This window comes from Labrus mixtus, chromosome 4, assembly GCF_963584025.1.
Source record: "Labrus mixtus chromosome 4, fLabMix1.1, whole genome shotgun sequence".
Classification (NCBI taxonomy): Eukaryota; Metazoa; Chordata; class Actinopteri; order Labriformes; family Labridae; genus Labrus; species Labrus mixtus.
Genome location: NC_083615.1, coordinates 15,125,512 through 15,135,869, shown reverse-complemented (window position 1 = coordinate 15,135,869; position 10,358 = coordinate 15,125,512).

Here is a 10,358-nt window from a genome sequence, read left to right as displayed (position 1 = left end):
GTTTTTTGTTCCATATGGTACTTTGAGAACACTTCAGGTGTTATTAAATTTGCACCTATCTGGGGCGCCGGTGGCCTAGTGGTTGGAGCGTGCACCCCATGAGCCGACGCCGGGGTCCTCTGGGTGGGCATTCCGGGTTCAATTCCGGCCTGTGGCTCCTGTCCCGCATGTCGTTCCCCACTCTCTCTTCCAGTTTCTGACTTTTTCCACTGTCCTGTAAAATCTTAAAAAAAGCCCCAAAATAAACCTTTAAAAAAACTGTACCAATTGGATTTTTCTCTACTGACAATAAATTAAATCGCTAAATTTACTGCACAAATGGTTACCTGATGTGACAAGCCCACAAAAATTTGTCACCAAACTCACAACTGTGCAGTAAAGGTAAACCAAAGAACAGTCCAACACAAGCGGTAACCTTCAGTTTTGAAATATGAAGCTAATGTTGTAGTGAAACAGAATTTAAAGTTCTGCTTGACTGACTAGGAGATTAGTTGGCTGGGAACATCCCCGGTAAAAACTGTGTGCCGGTTGAGATGTTTTATAACTCACCTGTTTTGAATGTTATGAAGGCAGAGAGTTATGCATAAATTTGGGTGCGTCTGAGTTGACTGCACACAAACAATTTTTATCAGTTTGCCTAGAGGCTTAAGGCTCACCTGAGTTCTTTGCCTGTCACTACATTTGATCTAGGACTGTCCTCGACTGAGGATTCACATAGTCGAAGCTGATTCTTCAGATTTTGCTCGTCGTCGACCGACAGTCGAAAGATTTGTTGTTGTTTTTTGATCAACATTCTCATTTCAGATTAACCACATCATTAAACTATTTGTCTTCTAATCTGGGAATAACAATTTATTCTATGATAGGACATCGTTTTCCTTACTCATTAATTTGACCTTATAATGATATTACACATGTCCAAAACAGCAGTCACACACACCGACGCAGTGTGTGCAGATCAGCCCAGCGACAAACAAACATCGTCTTTTAATTTACCATTTGAAGATTTACTTAACTCTCCTGATCATAATAATCCACCAAACAGAGATTTTCATCCAGTAAAAGTTTTATTTAAAATACAACGGAAAGTTGAGGGGTTCGATCCCCAGCTCCTGCAGCCACATGTCCGATGTGTCCTTGTTGGAATCTCAGCTGTAATGGATTGTTTACGATTTCACTATGTTTTCTCTCCCTTCGTCCACGGCCATATAAACATTTATACACAAGCAGTTCTGTTTCACCAGCAGAGGGCGCTATATGGATTACAACAAGCATGATCACTCTCCAAAGTGTCAGGCGGTGATGCACACACGTGAAGTTTCTTTCCAGTTGAGTGACCATCTAAACTTCATTATATCTTTTCCACAAGTGTTTGATGACTGCGTTTAAGGGATCATCGCAATAAATGTGTATATCTATATTTATCTATCTCTACAGATCGAAGTTAGATATCCGTATCAGATTTTTTCTCTCCCTAATATTGATATCGGACCCAAAAATCCTGCATGGGTCGGGCCTTATTTATCAGTCAAAACTTGCAGCATCACCAGGCTGGTAAAAGAGACTGGGCCTGAAATTGGGATGTTTTACAGTAGTCCCAAATAAAAGCACTTTTTGCTCTAGTTTGAGTGGTATTTACTGATTACTACATGGTCCAGTGGTTAATGCAAATTACATGCCCTTTTGTAAAGTATAACAAAAGTTTTGACATTTTAGTTGATTATTTCTTCAGATGGACACAACGAAGGAGAAAGACTGTACAAGTCTTGTCTTTGAATCTCCTTGCAGAAAGCTGAATACATGACAATACCAGCCTTATACTTTGTATAATGTAAAGTATTTTAATCTGTAAACAAATACCCACCTAAATGCATAAGGCTCAAGTTTATAGGCTGTAATGTATGCCAGAGTTTAAATGAAAAATATGATTGTGTCGGTTGTTGCACAGCTGCTTCAGCGACATATTCACTGTGTGACAGATTTATGGAGCTGCTTTAGAAATCTCCTGGAAATCATTCAGGAGCAGCTTTACAAACCTGACGGCTCAGTGTGAGAGTGAGAGTGTGGGAGAGGAGTGCTTATACACTTATACACCACCTCAGGATCCTCTGGCTGACCTCATTGTTTTCATTGCATCTGAGTTGCATCTTAAAGACTCGATGCTGGAGCCAGAAGCAGTCTACATCCAAGTGAACTGGGTCTGCACTGTACAAGGCCTAAAAACCATAAAGATCACAACCAAACTCGCACTACTGGACCGTCTCCAGAGCCATGCTGCTAGGTCGACCATAGGTCGACCATAACTTAAGAAAAAACTTAAAACAAAAATAGCTTCAACATTTTTGAAAAGTTCCCACATCATGTTTTTTTTTAGAAACAGTACCACTCATTGGTTAGGACCCTGAACACCTGAGTGTTTCTCGTCCGCCTGAACAGTCTCTAAATGGACATGTTCAGACTGAAGTCTATGACACACGGGGCTCCTCCGTCGGGGAGATGAATCGATGGTGGTAACCAAACTATGAATTAACACCCTGTCAGTCCTGACACACACCGAGAATTACAACATAATCACATAAAGTGTTTCCTCCCCCGCCTTCACTACTCAGCAAACAATTACACAAATTAGCAGACACGCTTTGCATAACGCACATCTGTGTGCTTTAATTAACCTAATATCTGTGAAAACACACTGTTTGATTTCTGTTCTGGTTCACTCACACCTTTATGAGCAGAGACAGAAACCTGCGAGAAGAGATCTAGTGTGCCTTTGTTTTGAAAAATCTCCATTTCTTTGTGGTTACCCTTTAAGATTAAGATTTTCTATTTGATTTTACAAGAAACAACACCTTCACTAAGCTTTCCACAAAGTCAAACTCAGCTTTTCACAGTCCAAGTAGAAACCATCTTCTGCCAAAAAACATGACATCCTACCAAATTAAATTGAATTCAAATAAAATGAAACAGCACATTGACCTTGTTTATAGCATAAGTAGAAATTATCTTTTTATGTCTTCTTCACAGCCAACTATTTTCTCATCCAGCAGATGAAAGGCGCTCAGTTTGACTCCCGGTGATTCATCAGATAATCTCATGTAATTTGGTGAAATGAGCACATTTCCTGTTTTTGCTTTCTCTTTGACAATACTACAGATGGTGTCTTCAGTCTCTTACTTGCTTGTGTGTTAACTCTGTCTGTAATACACTTCTTGTTTAACTGATTTACAAATGCACAGTAAGAAACAAAAATGAAGTGCTGTTTATTTAGTCAACAATGTATAAAAATCACAAAGGCCTTGCCTGAAGTCAGGTTGTTTTACCTGTGGTACACTGTCATAAACACTCACTGCTATGGCAGAAATGTAACCCCCAATGTCCACATATCCCGTGCGTGCCTCGGTTTTGCTCCGGTGTAGGCCTACGGCGCGTCCTGCCGCACTGGATCCATTTCTGGAACTTGAGCGGTTATCACATAACTACAAGATCACATGGGAATAAAGAGAGAAACATGCAAACTACCTGTTGCTTTGTCTAAATGATGGAAAATGCGATCGTGAGCCCGTATATTGTGTTTTATTTTGAAATTGACCGGACACTCTGTGCGTTTCCTTGTCTGACTTCCTGTCCGGGTCGTTATTCTGTCCAGCTTGACGCGTGCCTGCAGCGTACTCCGTCGAAAATAGGCTCGCAGAGTATTTGAAACGGAGCAGAGCGTAGTGGCGCCGCTGTCATGCTTCAGAGACAGACTGCGGCGCCCGCTGTGGAAACACAACCATGGCGTGGCAGTGAATGGTGGATAGTGCTTGGCGCTGACAGACAGAGTATGTGGAAATTGGGGGTTACTCCTCAAATCAAATGTAAAAAAACTAAAATGGGAGTTCACTTTGCTGCCTAAAAACATTCGTATCTCCTTTAATGTAAAAGGAAAAGATATTGTAGGGTTTGTGAGACAACAGAAGGCCCCCAGGTGAGTCTTTTGATGTAAAGATCAAACACAGCGTTTTAGCAGAACTTGACCTTAGAGGCAAAGATTATCGCCCCAATAGGGCAGGGACTTTTTTATTTACATATCATTTTTGTTTCTCATTGCTCTTAAGTTTGCTGAGCTTAGTGCTTCAGCAAGAAAAATAAAAGTGTTATTTGTCCTTCCAAGTCTCAAGCGTTTGTTGGGAAAAGAAAAGCAGGCAGTTTGTCTCAGGACGATGTAAAGGGCATACAGTCACCGCTCCATTTCTGCTGAGTGCTCACAGTGTTTGCTCTTTGAGTCACAGTCATGCTCAGCAACAAATTACAGGCTTTCAGCGTTTGAAACCAACACCCACTGACCTCAGAAGTGTGAACAATACATCTATCAAACACCGTATCCACCACGAAGGTTTGAGCAGTTTTTCAGCATTTGTCGCTGACTATAATGCATGTCATCTGGTTGGAAACATTTGGTGTGATTTAACATTAGGAACCTGGCAAAAGTAGACAAACCAACTTGTCGCAAAAAAGTTAGGTCTCACTTTAAAGACCTGAAAGCTACTGTTAGGAGAGTGGTGTGAAAAATCCTCCCTTAGCTGGCATCAGTGATTAACTTCTCCCTCACGTCCCCAAAGGCAAATGAGAAACCTGGAATGTGTCTGGACGTGCACACCTGACGTGTGATCTGCTTGGGCCGATTCCCAGCTGATGCATAAGACATGTTCATATGTTAAAGCACGGTGTGTTCAATGGACTTTATAGACACAGCCCAATCCATGCAGAGCTAACATATTTTCTGCTTCTCAGGCTTTGCCATTCTTAGAGCATTGAATCAAAGAAAACAAAGCCAAAACTAATTTGTCACCATAACATCGAGTTAATCCTACCACTTAGTATCAATTTTCTCCTACAAGAGCTGCATGCGCTTTCTCAGGTTGCTAATAAGTTGGAAGTAATAAGCTCCTGGATACCGTTTTAGCGTCTCAGTCGTGCGTTATGAAGAAACTCATCAAGCTGGTAGAACAAACAGAGTCGAGAGCAGAGGGAATTTTTAAAACTTTTTATTATACAGTCAACTTGTTCGAAAGATGTGCTGCTCTCTGAGCGTGAACAGATTTACTGTATGAGCAGGAGATATCTCTCAGTGCCTCTCAGTGGAGATAGAGATGCTCAGTCATGGTGGGATGATGATCACTGAAGGATGTCGTCTTCTTGTGAAATCAAGAAAATAAAGACAGTAAGGCTGTTCAGGCTTCCAACCACTGATACACATTACTATTTCTTGTACTGAAAACTCCTTAAGGGTTTTTATGTAGACAAACATCAAAGATATGCTTAGTGGGGTTATTTTTCTGTTATAATCGTATGTACTAAAGATATATTTTTGAGCTTTTTATGCCTTTATTGGAGAAAGAGGACAGTAGACAGAGTCGGAAATCAGGGAGAGAAAGATTGTGGAATGACATGACAAATGATCCACAGATCGGACTTGAACCCGGACTGTACATGGTGTGGGAAAACTAACCACTAAGCCATCCAAAACGTTTTATACACAATTAACTAATATGAAAGAGATGATGTTAATCATTGTCCTCCTGATTTTGAGCTCAGATTTCTGGATCATTTTTTTTTTTTTTACTTTACTTCTTTTTGTAAAAAATAATTGGATTTTGAAACCAATTTGGTGCCACTGTCAGGCTCTGCATTGTGGGTCAAAATACTCCTTCAACAGAACAATCACTCTTCAGTTATTGACTTGAATCCAAAATATACTTAAAATAATTTAGGAATTAGAACGTAATGACTTGGGACTAATTATTGGACTGAACGTTGTTGTTGTTGTTGTTGTTGTAAATCCTGCCGTGAAAACTGTGTCAACCTTCTTATAAAACTAGCTGTTATTCAGTGAAGCCAAGGGAGATTAGGTACGACGTTGTGCGCTTCATCTCTCAGAGTAAAGGCTCTCATGCAGATCTCAAGGTGTTTTTGTTGCCAAACATTGTTGCAGAAAGCTACAAACTCATTAATTCCTGTTTGCAGCTTGGGCTGTGGGAAGCTGGGAGTGTGTAAATTGAGGCCTCGGTCTTTTCATGTGCGATAGTGTTTCTCACCTCTTACCGCCATTCAGGAGGATTAGTAGGAGAACCAGTCGGTGGTTACTTGTTTGGCCTTTCCCCCGCGGAGCCAATTCTCGCTCTCACCAGACGTATGGCCACTCCAAAGCCTTGGGCTGAAATATAATCTTGAGCTCTGCACAGCAACTCACATGGGCTCTCCTGGAAACAAAGCACCCAGGGTCTGTAAGGTGGAGGAGAGAGTGCTCATAAGATAAAGTGGATGGTATGAACTGTAATGGATACATGCAAGGTTTGGACAATTTCTGGGTTGAAACACTATATCAACTGCGTCATATTTGGCTGGAAGTGGGAGAAAGGACTGTATGTTGATGGATCAGGTGGAATTTGATCATTATAAAACAGGCACACAACTTTCTGTTAGCAGCTCCATTTTACAGTTTCACTTCAGTATGAAACAGTAAATCTTTTATTGCTTAGAGTGTTGATTTTTCTTTAACAATTCATTGGAGTTTGCAGTTCAGAGAGCTGTCTGTTTCCTGATAGCTGGTATGACTCTGGCACCTGTTCAAAGTTAAGGGGGCACCAATCAGGATTAGCTTTTAACTAAGATTAAATCACAGTTTCTAACAATACTGTTGGAACCAATTCAAAACCTGGTTTTGGACCTTAAGTATTTCATAGCTTTGACCTAAAATCTGCTACACTTTTTTAGGCTTTTAAAGCAATACTTCCACAGAATGCAGCCAAAAAAAAAACCCCACACAACAATGATAATGCCTGTAGTTTCATTGTGTTTCCAAAAGAAAAGTAAGTCATCATTAAATATAAGCCTAATTACCAAGGCAACTTTCCCAATAGGGAAAATTTACTGTTCAACTGTAGTATTGCATGGTTTGACATCATTTAATGTAAAGTTTGGGTTTCATCACAGGTACAACATATACGGGATCAGTTTTTAAGTAAAACAACTTGTAGGCTGTCTTGGCTAATCTTGGTTGAAATTAGAAACTATTGAAACAATCAACTCTGACTTGGTTTGACATTAATGACCTGGGCAGTTAATTTAATCATCCTGCAAATATCAAAATGTGACCTTGCAGAGTCCTTCTTTTCTCCTCCTATGGGACTAGTTCTACTTTTCCGTCTGTACTGGTGGCTGCACATTTATCATTAACATTTTAAACCCATAGAGATAACCAAAAGTTTAAAGCACTGAACAGCATTTTTTTTCGTCTTAAAATCACCACCCAAAGGAGGTTCTGCTGCTCTGAGCAGAATGTTTTCATGGCCCACTATCTAACACACAGACATCACAGGGAAACAGCATGAAGGGGTTAGCTACAGAAAGGGAAGATAAGTAAGAACAAAGCGAGTTGTCCCATGGTGTCAAAACAAGACCTCCCATTTCACCCCTATAGACGCTGCAGCCTTGAGCAGATACCAGACACTCCTCATACTCTCTGAGATTAGGAACAGAGTCTTCTATAGCCTAAACTATCACTAGACCTGCTTTGGCTTTGGCACCAGCCAAGGCCTTCAGGCATGCTGGGAGTGTGTTTCTGTGGTTTGTTAATATTTGGCTAAGTGGCTAAGTGTTCTGCATTCCAGGGATGTTGGGAATTGTAGTTTTCCCAAAGGAATAATTAGATAAAAAAGCTGAGTTTTCCCAATTTTGTTGCTTTTTTGAAACCTTAGTATCTGGGCAAATATGCTAACAATCACTTCAAATTCTACTACATTTCAAACAATACAAGTTTACCCAAGTTTATTTTGTGAACCTGCTCCTGTGGTTTTTATCACTTATGAACTCACCTGTTCACAGCAGGTTCACATCATAATTGGCTTTTGATAGATGGAACCAGTTTGGTGGAATGCAATTTTAAAATCAGGCGTGGCAATTTGGCCATCATCACTTTCCCAAACCATACACGGGTACACCCAATGAGTCAACAACAACAACAACAATTGTGCAAGTTAACATCACTCAATGTTGGGGGAAAACATATTTGTGATGCAATTTTATGCTCTATCTTAATTCGTGACTGACTTCTGTGTTCTACTTGTTCCAACCAAGATCCAGTATTGACAAACATAGAATCTCTATCAAGACATGTCTCTATATTTTGTTGCAGACTTTTGTTGGAAAGTTTGAATCATCAGGCGTTAACTGCATGGTGTTTGAAAACAAAACAACATTGACAAACCATGGTTGAGCTGCAGGAAACTTTGGTTTTAGGTTTATAAGTGTTTATATTTGAAAAAGGCGGGGAAAGATGCCAAGCTAATGGCTTCACAGTCTTGGTTGTGAGAAGGCCTAAAAGCCATTCAACATCTCCTGCTACCTTTTCCTTCTTGCTTACTTACTCTCTGATCATTTCCATGATTTCCATGAAAAGAAAAAAAAAAAATTCTGTCAACTTTTTATTTCTTCCTCCGTATCCCAGCAATTTCGTTATTCCTAGTCATAAATGCTAAGAACTTAACTCTGTCCTTGAAAAGCAATATTCATCAAGCTTTGTACCTGATTTCTTCTAGCTCATGATGTTTCCCTTTCCAATCTGCTTCCTGCATCATTTCCCTTCCAAGCTGCTTGTGTTTTTCCTTTAAAGCTGCTTCCTCATGTTTAGCCTTCTCTTGGACCTGATTCTTATGGCTTTAAATACCAAATTTCTCTTTTGACAGTCTGCTTGCCATGCTTTATAATTTACCCTAAATTGATAATCACCTATTAACCAATTTGACCATCTTGATACTTTTTTTTGTCTTCACTACTTCTTTATCTCTACCTCTGATTTCACCTGTCCATTTCTGAGGATTCTGTCTACCTGCAGCTTCAATCAACCCAGTTTGGAATTCCCTCTAATGGGCTTTCAGTAGCGGCAGTACCTCAGTCTGTAGGGACTTGGGTTGGGAACCAGAGGGTCACCGGTTGAAGTCCCGGTGCAGACCAAATGCAGGTGTCTCTGTTCCTTTAAAGCTTTAAATTAGCTTGTTGTTACTCTATTACTGTCTGTTGGTCCTGGGCAGACCGTCATGCTAACTTGAAGTGATGTGTTGGGAATCATTGTCTTCTGGAGAAAATAGCATGGGATTTTTTTTATATAAAAGTATTAATAAAAACTTAGTATGGGCCATAAATGGTGGCAATAACTTATGAAAGAAGATACCTTCTGTTGAACTTAAACAACACATTTTACATCAGCAAAAACAGACAAAAAGACGATGAAGTGAAACTGAAAACAACTCCTACAGATTGAAAGAATTTATTACGAATAGGAAACCAATGTTTTGGTTGTAGTAAATGCCTGTCACCCATTGGCTTTGGTAAAAAAAATATGTAAGATTGAGAAAGCAACATAAAGCAATTATTAGCCATTCTATGTTCAGAGACATAAAAAAGACCCTTGGCCTCTATTTATGTCTGAATGCATTAGAAAAAAAAATCTTGTTTTGATGCAACCAATGCAATGTTTTTTTTAATAAAATATTGCCCATCAAACCAACATGGTAGGATTTGGGTTTGCAGGTTATCTAATTGGGAGAGGAGAGCATTTTGAAATGAATGCATCTTCAAATGTTTCTCCACTGCAACCACTTAAATATTTCATGCTTTGCAATGGGTTAACACACAGAAATTTATTTAAAAAATCTAATCAATATTCAAAGATATTTAGGGATATCAAATATTTATAATTTACCATGATTTATATTTCCTTACCAGGTTTTGGTGAAACCAAATACCAACCAAATAATAGTCTTCATAATCTATGTCTAGAAATGTTCCATATCCTCAGTGAAGTGTTGAAGTAGAATATTGAATGCGTTGTTTTGATCCAAAGCCTGACATCCTTAAAGTGAAGGACAGCAAAGATAAAACTGGATGCTAAAGGGGTTCACCCAGCCTGATCTTTGCCATGTACCTCTTTAAATCTCCTGTCGCCTCCAGTTGATGAAAATTGTTCACAATCTGAAATCCCATGACGTTTCCTCACCCACTTACTGTAAATACACCGTAGGTGGTATTCAACAAAGTGATGGGAATGTGATTTTGTAGTGTGGGACTCCATGTCTGCCGTAGGCAAGCTCCATAGAGGAATCAGCTTGCTGATTGGCCGAACCACTGAAGGGATGTGTTCAGGATGGAGATGACTAACTACAGAAATGTATAAGGCAAATGGAGACGTACAGAGTTCAAAAGATTATATTCCTATTCTGGTATTCAATTCTATGAAAAATTGTGTTTTTCCCATGAGGCATGCAGCAACCTTTATTTATGTAAATTAATTCATAAAGGGAAGATTTTAGGTGGTAAAG